General features: G+C 44.0%; 1 non-coding gene across 1 annotated transcript; it reads right to left on the minus strand.

Annotated features, from left to right (window-relative positions):
* Positions 1 to 2,137: 2,137 nt before the first annotated feature.
* TRNAC-GCA (transfer RNA cysteine (anticodon GCA)) lies at positions 2,138 to 2,209 on the minus strand. The gene has a single exon. It is a non-coding gene; the product is annotated as a tRNA-Cys (tRNA).
* Between the last annotated feature and the right edge of the window lie 16,303 nt (positions 2,210 to 18,512).

Consider the following 18,512-nt stretch of genomic DNA (forward strand, 5'->3'; position numbering starts at 1 on the left):
CTAAAAGATGATGCTGTGAAAGTGCTGGACTCAATATGCCAGCAAATTCGGAAAACTCAGCAGTGGCCACAGGACTGGAAAAGGTCAGTTTTCATTTCAATCCCAAAGAAAGTAAGGGCAATGCTTAAGTAAATTAAGGTAAATGGAATACCAAGCAATCATTCCAAAGAGTGAGCTCTAAACATATGTATGTAATTATCAGTAAGATGCAGAGATAGAAAATTTTAAGAGCATGATCCAGGAGATAGTGTGTAGTAAACCACCAATGATTTAAAGAAAGGTATCCTGTTTCATCGGCTCGGACGGTAAAGCGTCTGCCCGCAATGTGGGAGACCCAGGTTCGATTCCTGGGTCGGGAAGGTCCCCTAGAGAAGGAAATGGCAATCCACTCCAGCACTCTTGCCTGGAAAATCCCATGGATGGAGGAGCCTGATAGGCTATAGTCCATGGGGTCGCATAGAGTCAGACGTGACTGAGCAACTTCACTTTCACTTTTCACTTTCATCCTGTTTCATCCTGTTCAGGTAGAAACTGAGGTTTGGATGGTTTACGTAGCTTTCAGGCAGATGGCAGAATCAGAACGACCTCCCATCCACCAAACCCTGCTCAGTTATTTTCAGCTATCGTGAACAAGAGGCGCTTCCTCCCTGCCACCCCTTTGCCCCTGCCCCCTTACCACTGGACCTTTGCTTATGCCCTTCCCTTGGCCAGAAAACTTCCTTCTTCTCTCTCTCCTCTCTCTCTAGTTGATTTCTACTCATTCTCCAGATCTCAGTTTAAATCTCTTTTTCTTCCTAAATGTTCACTAGACTAGGTTTCTCTTCTGAAATCTATTTTTTGCGGGGTGGGAGGGGCTGAGAAAAGGGAGGGATACAGAAAGAAGGCTTCCAAGCAGAGATGGAGGCTTAGGTCATGCCGCTTGCTTTTTTTTTTTTAATTTTTGTTTATTTATTTACTTATTTTTTATTCTTGGTTGCTCTGGGTCTTAGTTGCTGCGCGTGGGCTTTCCCTAGTTGCAGCGAGCGAGAGTTACTCTCTAGTTGCGGTGCACGGGCTTCTCAACGCAGTGGCTTCTCTTATGGAGCACAGACTCCACAGCACAGGCTCACTCGTTGTGGCCCACGGCTTAGTCGCTCCAGGGCATGTGGAATCTTCCTGGACCAGGGATTGAACCGGTGTCACCTGCATTGGCAGGCGGATTCTTAACCACTGGACCACCAGGGAAGTCCATGTCCCCTTCTTGAGGGCACACCACTTCTGGTGCCTGGTTCATGCTGGAGTATAAAGGTCCAGCCTCTGCAGCCCAGTTCAGTTCAGTCGCTCAGTCATATCCAACTCTTTGTGACCCCATAAATCGCAGCACGCCAGGCCTCCCTGTCCATCACCAACTCCACTCTGCAGCCCAACTTCGGACAATTCTGTGGAATCCCGTCAACTTCACAGCTTCCTGAGTGGTAGGTTGAGGACTTTCAGGAACCCAACTTCCTCCTCCCCATCCCCATCTTCCTCCCTAGGTATTGATCCCAAGTGCCCTCCCTAATCAACTTCCTAGTAAAGTGGCTCTCAGAGATACTGCCACTAAATCCCAGAGAACAGTGAGATGGGAATGCCCTTGGTCCCCTACCTTCCCACATTCTCTGATGACTCCTCACTTGGCAATTCCAGAGTTTAGGGCGTTCCCTGCATTGCACCTGGAGAGCGGTAGGTGACACTCATCCTCAGAACTCCCCAGAATTCCCCCACCAGCACCATCACTGTGGCAGTTCCGCCTACACAGCCTGGACTGAGACTCTTTGTTCCACATCTGGTGCCCACGCTGGACTGCTTTGCAGGACAGAAAGCTTGCCTACCTTGCTCCTCTCTGGTAGAATAATGTTTGTAGAATGGCTGAATGAATGAATGAACTGTTTACAAATGAAACAGTTTCAGAGAAGTAACTGATCCAGAGATGACTATGAGTGGTGGAGACTGAATGCAGCCCAGGCCGCCTCTTCCAGAGGGACTGAAGTGAAGTGAAATCGGTGTTGTGTCCAACTCTTTGCGACCCCATGTATGGTAACCTACCAGGCTCCTCTGTCCACAGGATTTTCCAGGCCAGAGTGCTGGAGTGGGTTGCCGTTTCCTTCTCCAGGGGATCTTCCCAACCCAGGGATCGAACCTGGGTCTCCTGCATTGCAGACAGACGCTTTACCATCTGAGCCACCAGGGAAGCCACCAGAGAGACTGCTGAAGAACATGGAAACTATGGAGATCAGAGGTCCTGATTGCTCACTGTGTCATATACATAGTCCTCACATTGGAACGTTGCCATGTGTGAGATTTTAAAATGGAATTTGGGGGGTATGAGATGAGGCAGTGGCAAGTAGCGTCAGTCCTTTAGAGGAAGTAATATAGACCTGCCAGGTAAAATGACATTCTCATGCCACTGCCAACAGGACATTTATGGAGGAATGAGTGATAAATTACCCAATGCTTTGTTTACCAAAAGGATTTAGGATTAAGGAATTCTTGAGGTAACTCTTGCGGGCATGTCCTATCAGAGGATCTCAGCTGGATCAAAGTTGCAGGTTGCGTTCCAAAGATTAAGGGTCAGGACTTCTTGGGTAGTCCAGTGGCTAAGATGTCAAGCTCCCAATACAAGGGGCCTAGGTTCAATCCTTGATCAGGGAAGTAAATCCCACATGCCACAACAAAGATCAAAGATACCGCATGCTGCAACTAAGACCCAGCATAGTCAAATAAATAAAAGTAAATATTAAAAAAGAAGAGTTTAGTGCCCCAAATCAAGGTTTAGTTACCTCCCTCCTGGTAGGGTGCCTTTTCTTAGGAAATGCAGGAAAGGCTGTCTAGAGAACAGGGCTGAGATGGGGAGCACAGATGGAATTTTACAAATTGGAGGCAGCTACTTTATAGAAACACAGACAAGTCAAGGCAACTTTTGAAAATATGACTTGCCTGCACATAAGCCATTCACAGCCCCAAAGACTATGGCATCTGAACCTAAGCTGCTGAGTCAAAGGGATGGGTCTGAATTCCAGGAGATTCAAATTCTTTTCTGACTTATAAAGGAGTAAAACAGCTACTGTCTTTATCTGCAATATTTTCGCACTAGGCACAGTGTTAGAAATAGAAGTGGCTGTTATTTTTCAAATATTCAGCTCTTCTAGACCGTTGAGACATTTTTTGTGTATCATATAATTGAATCCTCACATTATCCCAAGAGGTAAGTACTACTGTTATTCTAATTGAAAGAGATGAGGAAACCAAGGCTTCAGGAGGCAAAGTGACCTGCCTGGATCTGACAGCTGGACCAAGACTTGACCGTTCAGTCTGATGCAAAGTCCAAGTGTTGCCCAACAATGTTTGTGTGCTTGAAGCACAGTAGGGCCAACAAACCAAAACATTGGAGTTCAGTGAGCCAAGTGAGGCTCGTGCTCAAAACCCTTGAATTCCCCAGTGGTTTAGGGGAGAAGTGTTATAGGTTTGGGGTTGAGGGCTGCAGGATGTATGACTTTCTTCTGATTGGTTGCTGGTGAGGTAACAGGGCAGTGCTCTAGGAATCTTGTGTCTGTCCTTGAATTACCATCCTCCACCTGTGTGGGGGCCATAGTTCTGCAGAACTCACAGATATTGTTACATATATTCCTTGAGGAGGAACCAGAACCCTGCCCCAAGGCTGCACTAATATTTCTTGGCTGTTCCTCTTGTGTTTCTGTATTCCCTCCCTTCCCAGATCAGCAACTGTTTGAAAAGACCTAAGAAATGACCAAAGCAGGTTGTTTATAGACCCTTTAAAACAAAGAAACACATTAAGGTTACACACTTTCAAGCTTTCTGTTAATATTTGTGGAGAAGATTTTTAAGATTTGTATTTGTTCTTGACAAGTACAGGCTTCCTTAGTGATTCACTTGATAAAGAATCTGCCTGGGATGCAGGAGAAGAGAATGGCAACCCACTCCAGTATTCTTGCCTGGAGAACCTCGGAGAGGAGCTTGGCAGGCCACTACTGTCCATGGAGTTGCAAAGAATTGGCACAGGAGATGACTTTGACAAGTACATTGACCCTCAAACAATGCAGGTTTGAAATGCACAGGTCCATGTCCTGGATAGGCCCACACAATCTGTGGTTGGCTGAATCCATGGATGGGAAACTGCAGGTGCCGAGGAATGAGTGTAAAGTTATACATGGATTTTCGCTTTCATGGAGAGTTGGTGCTCCTCATCCCCACATTGTTCAAGGGTCAACTGTAATCTTACGGAGGCTGTGATCTAGAATTTGGGCAAGAGAGCCCTTTCAGCAGTTTATTTTTAAAAGACCTCAAAAATAAAGTAGGGAATTCCCTGGCAATTCATTGGTTAGGTCTTAGCACTTTCACTACCTGGATTCAGTCCTGGTTGAGGAGCTAAGATCCATCAGGCTGGGCAGCACATCATAAATAACGAAATAGACACTCTCTTCAGTTGACTTCCCTGATAGCTCAGTTGGTAAAGAATCTGCCTGCAATGCAGGAGACCCCGGTTGGATTTCTGGGTTGGGAAGATCCACTGGAGAAGGGATAGGCTACCCACTCCAGTATTCTTGGGCTTCGCTGGTGGCTCAGATGGTAAAGAATCCGCCTGCAATGCAGGCAACCTGGGTTTGATCCCTGGGTTGGGAAGGTCCCTTGGAGAAGGGAAAGGCTACCTACTCCAGTATTCTGACCTGGAGAATTCCACAGACTATAGTCCATCGGGTTGCAAAGAGTCCGACACAACTGAGCGATTTTCACTCTCTCAAGCAAGTCTCAAGCATGGTTTTAGATACCACCTGGGTATTTATATTTTGAAGACACGGTTCGGTTTACATCTTCAAGGGATATAGAGACAATGCAAGTTTTCTCCTAGGCATTTTGGAGTGTAATTGTCTATAATGAGAAGTCTAGAGTAATTATTATTAATGGTTTTCCTTGTTTCTGAGTGTACAATCAACCTCAGGCCAATTCACTTTAGAGGAGACAGCCTCTAATATCGTATCTATCTAATCTCGACTGTCAGCCTTCAGCTGAGCTATTTCCTGGTCATTTGCAGGAAGGCCTGGGAAAAGTGCTGGTCATCTGTTTCCTTTGTGAACTGGAAGTGGATTTCGACCAGGGGTCCATAGATCCAAAAGTTCTTCTAGAGGATCAGGGACAGGCTGTTGGGGATAAGAAGTGTGTAAGAGGAGGGGTAGGGGATTTAGGTCAGGTTTGGTTTTTAATTTGTCCTAAATTTAATTTCTGTTCTTTCACCTTATTAAGAGAGTCCCAAAGGCTGGCCATTATATTTCTTTGTATCCATTTTTTATTCCCCTGCCCCGCCCCCCGCCCCGCCATAGGTACCAATGAGACCATTGTTTTAAGAGGAGAAAAATTTTCCATTTAGAGGTTTTTGCTATTCAAAAGATTCATTGTCTGGTGAGTAAGCTTTTCTTAATAGCAACTCAACCCAATAAGCCTTTTACGGCTTCATGGTGGATGCAAGAAGAGTGCAAAAGATAGAGGTTTCACAAGACCCATGAAGTTCATTCCCAAAGAGAATCTGAGAAAGCAAAGCAAAAGCTCAGCCAGGCAAGGGGACATCTCTCTCCATCACCCCGCTGTATTGGCTTTTGACAACACTCTTACAAACGCATCCCTGGTACCCTTGCAACTCTGATTTTCCACCTAGGACAGCACTGCAGGGTTCTGGTTATCTACATAGTCTCTGTTAAAATGCAGACCTGGGTGTAAATGCCGGATAGTTACATGGCTTTGGGCAAATTGCTCTACTTCTCTGACCTTAATTTTCTCATCCTTAAAAAGGAAACAAATAATATGCCCCCTTCCTGGGATGTTGGCTACAAATTAGCTAATGCAAGATAAGCACTCAGCACAGTTTTTTAGAAAACTGTCTTTATTCTTTAGTAATTGGAAAAAAATCAACTAATACAGAAAAAATGTTTAATCAGCTGGAGAGGCGAGAGATGCTGGGTGACCCCCCAGAGAACTGGAGGCTCCTCTGGGAGGAAACCTGGGAAGAGTGAGAAGGAGCATTGTGACCAGAACAAGCCCCCACCACCCATGTGAGACAGGTTATGCCACCTTCAGAGATGCTGAAGTGCCTCAGGTATGAAACCAAATTCCAGTTCTCTTAGCCTGGCCCTGGGGAGGAGATACTGGGATGTGTGGGAAGAAATGTAGGTGATATGGCCATCTTTTACTAGAGGAACTGATTTTATTTTCAAATATACTTTCTTACAAACAAACACAAACAAACAAAGACACATTCAACAAGGATGACAAATATTAGTACCAATTATACCAGGGGGTGGGGGGAAACCCCTACATCTAGTTTTGGGTAGTTTTATTTATTTGGAGTAACCTACATTCAGTGGCACTAATTACACAGTAACTGTAACTAACATGAAACCGTAGAGTTGTAACTTTCCACAACTGCATGGACTTGGGCCTTTCTGGCTGAATACATCTTCAAAAAACAGGATTCCCACCTCAGAGTTAGGCCAGTGAAATCTATAAAGGAGTAAACCTCTGAAATAGTGACTCAGAATACCTTACAGCTGACAGATGACAAGCAGGACATGTTAGTTATAAAGTAGTTGTAACTATTTTATAGTTATATACACTTATATTTATTATATATAGTAGTTATATATATATATTACATATATTTTTCCAGTAGTCATGTATGGATGTGAGAGTTGGACTATAAAGAAAGCTGAGTACTGAAGAATTGATGCTTTAAACTGTGGTATTGGAGAAGACTCTTGAGAGTCCCTTGGACTGCAAGGAGATCAAACCAGTCCATCCTAAAGGAAGTCAGTTCTGAATATTCATTGGAAAAACTGACATTGAAGCTGAAACTTCAATCCTTTGGCCACCTGATGCAAAGAACTGACTCACTGAAAAAGGCCCTTACGCTGGGAAGGATTGAAGGCAGGAGGAGAAGGGGATGACAGAGGATGAGATGGTTGGATGGCATCGCCGACCCGATGGACATGAGTTTGAGCAAGCTCCAGGAGTTGGTGATGGACCGGGAAGCCTGGCGTGCTGCAGTGTGGTGTTGCAAAAGGTCAAACACGACTGGGTGACTGAACTGAACTGAACTCATAGTTATAACTTGAATCAGTGCCTGGTGTGTCAGATGGGTAGAGAAGGAAATGGCAGCCCACTCCAGTGTTCTTGCCTAGAGAATCCCATGGACAGAGGAGCCTGGTGGACTATAGTCTATGGGATTGGTGTCAGATGGGAGAGTGGAGGGACCCTGGCAGGCCAGGTGGTTTGGATAAGCATGGTTGACTTCTAAACACTGATAGCAAGATGACTTCTGATATGTAATCTTACATTAATTTTATAGGTAAATGAAAAAGGCCAGTAATCATCCACTAAGATCAATAAACAGCACTAAAAATTTTACTGCATGAGGACTGCGCTCTGCAGCAGTTTCCCAAGACAAAGCACCCAGATGTTTTCTTTCTTTTTTTGTTTTTGAAAATACCCACAGCATGTAGAATCCAGTTTCCCTACCAGAAATTGAATTGGTGCCCCTTGCATTGGAAGCACAGATTGTCAACCACTGGACTGCCAGGGAATGCCCAGATTTTGTCCTCTTTTCTCTGGCTTGCAGAGCTGTTCTCACGCCCATTTCAAGAACCTTCCTCCCTCCATCTTTGCTCTTCGCTGCACATTCCATGTATCTCAAAGCACCAATCCTGTTTGCCATGCTTTCATCTTGCTCTAGTTTTCCCGACTCTTGCTGTATCTTGGTTGGCTCCCACTTACTGCACTCATCTTTCCAGAGATCCTTCTTCTCTCAAGCAGGATAATGGGTCCGTTGGAATAGAAATGCTTGGCTTCTGGAGTGCATTTTTCTGAGATGTTTTTCTGATGAATATCTGATGTTGCCTGATAAGTGTCCTTTTATCAGGGCTACCAACAGAGAGACATATCAGTACAACATCAGCATCCAGGTGGGAGAGGGGCCTCAGGTGACCACTCTCCTCCTGCCCACCTGGGTCCCATAAAGCCAAGCCTACCTGCTTTCTACCCAGCTTGATATCTGCCACATGGTTCTCAAATACCATGAGTGCACATGCTTCTGGGAACTGGTCCTTGCTAAACACAGCGCCAGGGCACACTGGCCAATGAGGAAGACAGCAATTAATCAAATATTTAATTACAAACTGAATAGGTACTATAACAACAGCAGCAACAACAAAATGGAACAGAGACAACAGGGGCCACGCCCTGGACTGGGGAGGTAGGGAGTGCTTCTGTCTCAGACATTCTGGAACACTCTATCCTAAAACCTAGTGACTTAAAATAACTGCAGTCATTTATTTTGCCCACAAAGCTCCAATTTGGGCAGAATTCAACGTGGCCACCAAGTCTGGGCTCCACATGGGCATCATCTGGGACAGCTTGACTGGGATGGGAGAGTACAGTTTTTTTTTTTCCCCTAAGGATATAAACTACCTACTAAACAATCCACCATTTCAAACTGTACAGCTGAGAGGTTTTTTGGTATATTCATAAGGTTGTACAGCCATCATCACTACCTAATTCCAGGACATTCTCATTTCCCTGAAAAGAAATCCTGTACTCTTTGGCAGTCACTTCCCAATGCTTCCCTCTCCCCAGCCCCAGGCAATCACTACTCTACTTTGTGTCATCAGTGAAAATAATCAATGAACAATGTATAATAAGAATAGACATGAACTGGGACAAACTTCAGGAGATGGTGAGGGACAGGGAGGTGTGCAGTGCTGCAGTTCATGGTGTCGCAAAGAGTTGCACACAGCTGGGCAACTGAACAACAACAAAAATAAGAAGAGAAAAGAGTTTTATTTGAGCCAAACTGAGGACCAGTCTGGAAGCCTGATTCCCAGACAACTCTGAGAAACTGCTCCAGAGCAGCATGGTTTCCAGGACAGTTTTGTATCATGTCAGAACAAAGACGTTAAACAAGTCAGGGATACATTTCAAGGGAAAAAGAAACACATATGTCAGCACTATACAGTGAGTCAGCATGACCTTGGCACCTGGGAAGGCAGTCTTATCATCAAAGGAGGATAAGCATTGGCATCCCAAGAAGAGAGGAATTTAATCTTTATTTTTAACATAGACGTTCTTTTTTTTTTAAATCACAAATAATGCTTTTAATTATTTAGCTTCTTACAGTACTCACATAACAGAAACTGACAAATCCATGTTGTTGTTGTTTAGTCGCTAAATCACGTCTGACTCTGTTGCAACCCCATGGGCTGTAGCCTGCCAGGCTCCTCTGTCCATGTGATTTCCCAGGCAAGAATACTGGAGTGGGTTGCCATTTCCTTCTCCATACCGTGAACATTCTTTAGCTTTGGTCAACATGTCCTTTTCTCTAGTAATTAAAGCAGATGCACAAGGTATGTTTGATAGGCCACAAGCACACTAAAATGTTAACGTAAAATTCAAGTTAACTCATAAATCGGGGAATGACATATGCACACTACTGTATATAAAATAGATAACAGGTAAGGATCTACTGTACAGGACAGAGAAGTGTACTCAATAACCTATATAGGAAAAGACTCTCAAAAAGGGGGGATATATGCATAACTGATTCTTCGCTATACACCTGAAACTAACACAAGATTGTAAATCAACTATACTGCAATAAAAATTAAAAAAAAAGAAACTTCAAGTTAACATGTATAAACCAGAATGACCTCTGTATATCTCAATATATGACAATTTCTCATCACTGTTTCTGTAGATATTCATAACTGGACATTTCATATAAGTGGAAGAATCCAAAACGTGGCCTTTGGTGTCTGGCTTCTGTCCGTTGATGCTGTCAAAGTTCTGGAGGATTCTCTTAAAGATGGCTGACTCACCTGGCCTGCTCGTTGGTGCTGGCTGACAGCTGGGAGTTTAGTGAGGGATTTGGGCTGATCCTAGCCTCTCTCTGTCAGGGCCCTTTTGCTTCCTTATGACATGACAACTGGGTTCTAAGAGTGAATGTCCCAAGAGAATCAGGCAGACTTTTCATGTTTTGTGACTAAATTTGAATGTCGCATAGTGTCCCTTTGATACTTGTCTTGTCACCATCAAAATCTTGGCTTTCCCTCCCCACCAAAGCCAAATAAAAGCATTCGGAGACAGAGTTTGGAGGAAATAGGAAGATGGCTTTGATCCCCAGCTGGCCAAGGAGAGAACAGTGCAGACTAGTGCCTCAAGAACTGTGCTACAGTGCATGGGCATCTGAGGGGGTCGTGTAGATGGGCTCAGAGTCTGGGGTATGTAACAAGGAGCCAAGCAGGGAAGACCTTGCGTTCTTCGTTTTGAATTGTTTCCAAACAGTCATAGTTGATGTCAGGTGACATGGTAACTGGATATGGCAGTCCCATAGCCTGGTTATTATTTACTTTGGTCTCTGGTTTATTGTACTGCAGCATTCATGTCTGAAATCCAAAAAGCCACAAGGAGTGGTGTGCAAAGGGAGCTCGGAGAAGGTAAGCACCAGGTACAGGACGTAATTATCGTAGAGTTAAAGGGCAACAGGCGCAGGATGTATTAATAACTCATGCAGAGTTAGGGGGCTATAGGTGCAGGATGTAATTTACATAGTGTCAGGTTAGTTTGGGGAAAAGCAAACCTAGTTACAGACTGCAGATTCAGTTCAGCTCAGTTCAGTCGCTCAGTCTTTGCGACCCCATGGACTGCAGCACGCCAGGCCTCCCTGTCCATCCAACTCCCAGAGTTTACTCAAACTCATGTCCATCGAGTCGGTGAGGCCATCCAACTATCTCATCCTCTGTTGTCCCCTTCTCCTCCTGCCTTCAATCTTTCCCAGCATCAGGGTCTTTTCCAATGAGTCAGTTCTTTGCATCAGGTAGCCAAAATATTAGAGTAAAACTAGGGAGGCTTCCCCGGTGGATCAGTGGTAAAGAATCTGCCTGCCAATGCAGACACATGGGTTCAATCCCTGGTCCAGTAAGCTCCCACGTGCCATGGAGCAACTAAGCCTGTGCACCGCAACTACTGAGCCCATGTGCCTGGAGCCTGTGCTCTGCAACAAGAGAAACTACCACAATGAGAAGCCCACACACCCCAACAAAGATTAGCCCCTGCACACTGCAAACTAGAGAAAGGCCCACGCGGCAACGAAGAGCCAGCCCAGCTGAACGTAAATGAATAAAAATTATTTTAAAGTAAAACTAGGGGTGATTTGCTCTTTCAGGCGCATCTGTGCTTATTCTCTGGCCTAGTCACTGTTCCCTTTTTGTTGCTGGACTTGAGTCTCATTGGCCCTGCCTGGGTCACACGTCCATTCACTGAGGCAGGTGGGGGTGTGTGGGCAGAACGGGGTCTTGAGTCCACCCCTGCCACCCTACTGAAAGGGGCAGGTCGGGGAGTAAACTGTCCCCCAGTGGTCCTAATTGGAAGTTATTGTTCTCAGGAAATGGTAAAACAACAACAACAACCCGCATTCCTCTTTGGTCCTTTTCACTGCAAGTCTCAAGCTCACCTGGATTCAGGGGAAAGGAACACAGATCACACTTTTCAATGAGCGGATTGTCAAGGACACGTTGTGAGAAGAGCGTGTGCCGTGGAAGACGTTAACTGTGGCCATATTTGGACAATAACTGCCACAGCTTCCCTGAGGAAGTGTGACGTTTGAACTGAAAGCTGAAAGGTAAGTAGGTGTTAACGAGGCACAGTGGTGGAAGAGCATTCCAGGAACATGGGATGGCACTTAGAAAGGCCCTGAGGTGGAGCACTGAGCACATTTGAGGAAGAGAAAGCAGATCCAAGTACCAGAGGCAGAGAGAAGAGAGACACGAGTGAATCTGAAGGGGCTGACCATACAGGACTTTGTTTGTCCTGTGCTTTAAGTGATGCTGTTTCTGCTCAGCTTCCCTTGTCTATTCTTCCAGAAGAGACAGCATCCTGAAGTACCAACAGGGTACAGTTTACTCCCCAACCCACCTCTTTCAGTAGGACTGGAATGGTGGACTCAAAACCCAGTTCTGGCCAATGAGGACATTCCACACACCCCCACCTGCCTCAGTGAATGGCTCAGGAATGGACATGTGACCCAGGCAGGGCCAATGAGACTCAAGTCCAAAGCATTCCTGGGGTGACTGGACAAGGGATACACTCTGTTTTTGGGGTTGCTGGGTAGGATATAGCTGGAAGTGCCGGTGTCATCTTTGACTCTGAGTGAGAAGAGCCTGATTGAGAATGACACTGATAACCTAAAATCAACCAGTTTTATCAGCAAAATGGGTTTATTTGGGAAAAGCAAAAAACTGAACTTGAACCGTGAACTTCCAGATGTTCAAGATGATTTTAGAAAAGGCAGAGGAACCAGAGATCAAATTGCCAACATCCACTGGATCATGGAAAAAGCAGGAGAGCTCCAGAAAAACATCTATTTCTGCTTTATTGACTATGCCAAAGCCTTTGACTGTGTGGATTACAACAAACTGTGGAAAATTCTGAAAGAGATGGGCATACCAGACCACCTGACCTGCCTCTTGAAAAACCTATATGCAGGTCAGGAAGCAACAGTTAGAACTGGACATGGAACAACAGACTGGTTCCAAATAGGAAAAGGAGTGCGTCAAGGCTGTATATTGTCACCCTGCTTCTTTAACTTATATGCAGAGTACATCATGAGAAATGCTGGGCTGGAGGAAGCACAAGCTGGAATCAAGATTTCAGGGAGAAATATTAATAACCTCAGATATGCAGATGATACCACCCTTATGGCAGAAAGTGAAGAGGAACCAAAGAGCCTCTTGATGAAAGTGAAAGGGGAGAGTGAAAAAGTTGGCTTAAAGCTCAACATTCAGAAAACGAAGATCATGGCATCTGGTCCCATCACTTCATGGCAAATAGATGGGGAAACTGTAAATAGTGGCTGACTTTATTTTGGGGGCTCCAAAATCACTGCAGATGGTGACTGCAGCCATGAAATTAAAAGGCGCTTTACTCCTTGGAAGGAAATGTATGACCAACCTAGATAGCATATTAAAAAGCAGAGACATTACTTTGCTAACAAAGGTCTGTCCAGTCAAGGCTATGGTTTTTCCTGTGGTCATGTATGGATGTGAGAGTTGAACTTTAAAGAAAGCTGAGCCCCAAAGAATCGATACTTTTGAACTGTGGTGTTGAAGAAGATTCTGGAGAGTCCCTTGGACTACAAGGAGATCCAACCAGTCCCATCCTAAAGGAAATCAGTCCAGGGTGTTTGTTGGAAGGACTGATGTTGAAGCTGAAACTCCAATACTTTGGCCACCTGATGGAAAGAGCTGACTCATTTGAAAAGACCCTGATTCTGGGAAAGATTGAGGGCGGGAGGAGAAGGGGACGACAGAGGATGAGATGGTTGGATGGCATCACTGACTCAATGGACAAGGGTTTGGGTAAACTCCGGCAGTTGGTGATGGACAGGGAGGCCTGGCATGCTGCAGTTTAAGGGGTCGCAAAGAGTCGGACACGACTGAGAGACTGAACTGAACTGAACTTCAAGACTTGCAATCTATGTCAAACCACAGGCGTGTCCAAAGAACAAAGGAAGCAAGCCTGCTTTTATAGGGGAAAGTTGTTTGGGGGTGGGGGGTAGGAGATGCTGTTCTAAATGAAAGTTCATTGGAGGGAAGTAGGTGGCAACGACTTCTCATTGGCTGAGCTGTGATGTTTCCCATTGGCTGGACTTTTCGAGGAGCAAGGAGACAGGCTTCCCTTGGGCTAGTAAAGTACTTGCATTTCCTATCTGGGAGTGCAAGGATGTACCCTTTTCCTACGGGGCAGGGAAATGAAGGTCAGTGAATGTAGGAAATGGCAACCCACTCCAGTATTCTTGCCTGGAGAATCCCGTGGACAGGGGAGCCTGGTGGGCTGCTGTCCATGTGGTCGCACGGAGTCGGACACGAGTGAAGCAACTTAGCATGCATGCATGCATTGGAGAGTAAATGAAGTGAGTGAGTGAAGTCGCTTAGTCGTGTCCGACTCTGCGACCCCATGGACTGTAGCCCACCAGGCTCCTCCATCCATGGAATTTTCTAGGCTAGAGTACTGGAATGGGTTGCCATTTCCTTCTCCAGGGGATCTTCCCGACCTGGGGATTGAACCGGGTCTCCTGCATTGCAGGCAGGGGCTTTACCATCTGAGCCACGGCAACCCACTCCAGTGTTCTTGCCTGGAGAATCCCAGAGATGGAGGAGCCTGATGGGCTGCCGTCTATGGGGTCGCACAGAGTCGGACACGACTGAAGGGACTTAGCAGCAGCAGCATGTAAATGAAGGTCATTGTATGCAAATAATGGTGAGTGGTAATATGTGAGAGTTTTCTTTGCAGGTCATTACCTCCTCTAATTTTAGTTGAGGTTTCCTTTATTAATTTTCAACACGAACAAACAGAAAAGCAGTACCAAGTGATGTGTGCCTGTTAAGTCGCTTCAGTCCTGTTGAAGTCTTTGCGACTCCATAGACTGTAGCCAACCAGGCTCCTCTGTCTATGGAATTCTCCAGACAAGAATACTGGAGTGGATTGCCATTTCCTTCTCCAGGGGATCTTCCCGACCCAGGGATTGAACTTGCATCCCTTATGTCCCCTGCATTGCAGATGGGTTCTTTACCACTAACATCACCTGGGAAGCCCACGAGCTTCTGGACCACGATTAAAGCCAGATTTTCCACTGGGCATTTTTTTTCTTTTCTTTCTTTCTTTTCCCTGGCATGCCGTGCAGCATGCAGAATCTTAGTTCCTGACCAAGGATGGAACCCGTGCTCCCTGCAGTGGAAGCTGGAAGTCTTAACCATTGGACCTCCAGCGAACTCCCACCATTGGACATTTTAGATACAAGTCAATACTATTTGGTTTAAGGTGATTTTAACTTTAATCACTTGCAACCAAGAGTCCTGTTTAAATTCAGTTAGGATTTTGGTTGTCTTGCTGCTTACCCTTCCTGGAATGCTCCGGTACTTCATTTGGCCTCTTCCTGAACTTTGTGTTTGTGATCAATAATTTGTTTTTAATTGCTTCTCCGTCTGAATGACAAATTAAATTTGTTTGAGATTCAGAGATGTTCTTCAGAATATTTATAAGAACAGTCGTATACAACATGTGTAAATTTTCCTTCTTGAGTAAAAATAATATGTAATAAAGCCAATTGTCTTGTTCTCTGTGGTCAATCAAATAGGAAATACATGACAGTTTATGGAGTAGTTTAAAATGTCCAAATATTATGTCCCTGAGGGTTTTGTCTAGATTAAAGATCTCCCTCAGTCCTTTTCAGAGGACAGATGGATCTTGAGCATATTTGGGCAGATTTTTTGAGTAAACTGGAGAACATGTCAAATCAGCAGCTGTCTGTCTAATTTATTTTCACCCCACTTCTTATCCCCTCCACTAAAACAAAACAAAAAAATCCTCCTGATTGTCAAGACTTTAAAAATTGAAGTGAAGTTGATTTAAAATATTGTGTTAATTTCAAGTTACAGCAGTGACTCTGTTTATACGTATATAATTTTTTGAATTCTTTTCCCTTACACGTGCATATGTGCTAAATCACTTCAGTTGTGGCTGACTCTTTGCGACCCCATGGATTGTAACGTGCCAGGCTCCTCTGTCCATGGGATTTTCCAGGCAAGAACACTAGAGTGGGTTGCTGTTTCCTTCTCCAAGGGATCCTCCCAAACCAGGGATTGAATCTGGGTCTTCTATATTGTGGGCAGATTCTTTACCGGCTGAGCCACAAAGGAAGTATTATGAATAATGGTATTGTAAACATTTGTGTACATGTTAGTGTTTTGAACACCTGTTTTCAATTCTCAGGCACATATGGAGGCATGGTAATTCTGTTTACTTTTTTGAAGAACTGTCAAAAATTTTTTTATTAAAAAAATATTTTTTGTGACATGCCTCATGGGATTCTGGTTCCCCAACCAAGGATTGAACCCAGGCTCTTGGCAGTGAGAGTGTAGAGTCTTAGTCACTGGACCACAAGGGAATCCTGTGTTTTCCATAGAGGCTACACTATTTTACGTTCCATCAGCAAGATGTGTTTGTGCTCCGATTTCACATCCTGGTCAAAGAGGATGTTGTTATTTTCCATTCATTTATATTACAGTTGTCCTAGTGAGTTCAGTTCAGTTCAGTCACTCAGTCGTGTCCGACTGTTTGTAATCGCATGGACTGCAGTGTGCCAGGCTTCCCTGTCCATCACCAACTCCCAGAGCTTGCTCAAACTCATGTCCATTGAGTCAGTGATGCCATCTAGCCATCTCACCCTCTGTCATCCCCTTCTCCTCTTTTCTCAATCTTTCCCAGCATCAGGGAATGAGTCTGCTCTTTGCATCAGGTGGCCAGAGTATTGGAGTTTCAGCTTCAACATCAGTCCTTCCAACGAACACCCAGGACTGATCTCCTTTAGGATGGACTGGCTGGATCTCCTTGTAGTCCAAGGGACTCTCCAGAGTCTTCTTCAACATCACAGTTCAAAAGCATCAGTTCTTCGTTGCTCGGCTTTCTTTATAGCCCAACTCTCACATCCATACATGAGTAATGGAAAAACCATAGCTTTGACTAGACAGGCCTTTGTTGGCAAAGTAATGTCTCTGCTTTTTAATATGCCGTCTACATTGGTCATAGCTTTTCTTCCAAGGAGCAAGCATCTTTAAATTTCATGGCTGCAGTCACTATCTGCAATGATTTTGGAGCCCAAAATAATAAAGTCTGTCACTGTTTCCATTGTTTCCCCATCTATTTGCCATGAAGTGATGGGACCGGATGCCATGATCTTCCTTTTTTGAATGTTGAACTTTAAGCCAACTTTTTCACTCTCCTCTTTCACTTTCATCAAGAGGCTCTTTAGTTCTTCGCTTTCTTGCATTAGGGTGGTGTCATCTGCATATCTGAGGTTATTGATATTTCTCCTGGCAATCTTGATTCCAGTTTGTGCTTCATCCAGCCCAGCATTTCTCATGTAAGTATACTTATATGTACTTATATGTACTCTGCATATAAGTTAAATAAGCAGAGTGACAATATACAGCCTTGACGTACTCATTTCCCGATTTGGAAGGAGTCCATGCCCAGTTGTTTACTGTTGCTTCTTGGCCGGCATACAGAGTTCTCAGCAGGCAGGTAAGGTGGTCTGGTATTCCCTCCCTTGAAGAATTTTCCACAGTTTGTGGAAACTGAAAATATTTTGTTGTGATCCACACAGTCAAAGGCTTTGGTGTAGTCAGTAAAGCAGAAGTTTTAGTTTTCTTGTGAGCTATAGTTTTCTTTTGATCACTTTGGCTGTCTGTGGTATCAAGATAACACTGGCCTCATAGAATGAAATAGGAAGTATCACCCTCTCTTCTATTTTTTGAAAGGTTTAAAAGGATTGGTACTAATTTTCTTTTACTATATATTTTTCAGTTATTTTCTTGGTGGGTCCTTGGAATTATAATTAACATTAATGTATAATAATATAGTTAGAATTAATACTGACGTAACTTTGAAGTAAAGTGAAAGTTGCTGAGTTGTGTCCAACTCTGTGACCCCATGAACTATACAGTCCATGGAATTCTCCGGGCCAGAATACTGGAGTGGGTAACCTTTCCCTTCTCCAGGGGATCTTCCCAACCCAGGGACTGAACCCATGTCTCCCACATTGCAGGCAGATTCTTCACCAGCTGAGCCATCAGGGAAGCCCCAACTTAGCTTTAATATTATATAAAAATATTTACTCCTATATAGCCCCATTCTTTTCTTTATGTTCTTATAGGCACAAATTCCATCATTTTTTACTGTGTGCCCACGAATACAGATTTTTAATTATTATTTTATGTTATTGTCTTTTAAATCACATAGGAAAAAAGAGTAAGAAGCTAAAAATATGTTAATACTGACTTCTAAATTTACTTATGTAGTTAACCAGTGGTTTTTTTTTTTAATGTAGATTTGAGTTATTGTTTAGCGTCCTTCAATTTCAGCCTGAAGAACTCCTTTCAGCATTTATTGCAGGTCAGATCTACCAGCAATGATCTCTCCCTAGTTTTGTTTTTTTTTCTGGGAATGGCTTAATTTCTCCTTTACTTTTGAAGGATAGTTTTGCAGATTATAGAATTATTGGCTGACTATTTTTTTTTTGCTTTCAGCACTTTTGTATGTCATCCCACTGCCTTCTGGCCTCCATGGTTTCTGATAAGAAATCATCTCCTGACCTTAACTATCCTTTATATGTGATGAGTTGTTCCTCTCTTGCTGCTTTCAGGATTCTGTTTAACAGTTTGATCTTAATGTGACTCAGTGTGAATCTCTTTGAGTTTATCCTATTTGGGTTTCATTGAGCTTCTCGAATGTTTAGATCTGCATTTTTCATCAGCTTTGGAAATGTTTGATCCATTATTTCTTCAATGTTTTTTTTTTTCTGCCTCTTTTTCTGCCTCCTCTCCTTAGACTCCCGTTATATATTTTTGGGTACACTTGATGCTGTCTCAGAAGTCTCTTAG

Source organism: Ovis aries, chromosome 24 (genome assembly GCF_016772045.2).
Source record: "Ovis aries strain OAR_USU_Benz2616 breed Rambouillet chromosome 24, ARS-UI_Ramb_v3.0, whole genome shotgun sequence".
Lineage (NCBI taxonomy): Eukaryota > Metazoa > Chordata > Mammalia > Artiodactyla > Bovidae > Ovis > Ovis aries.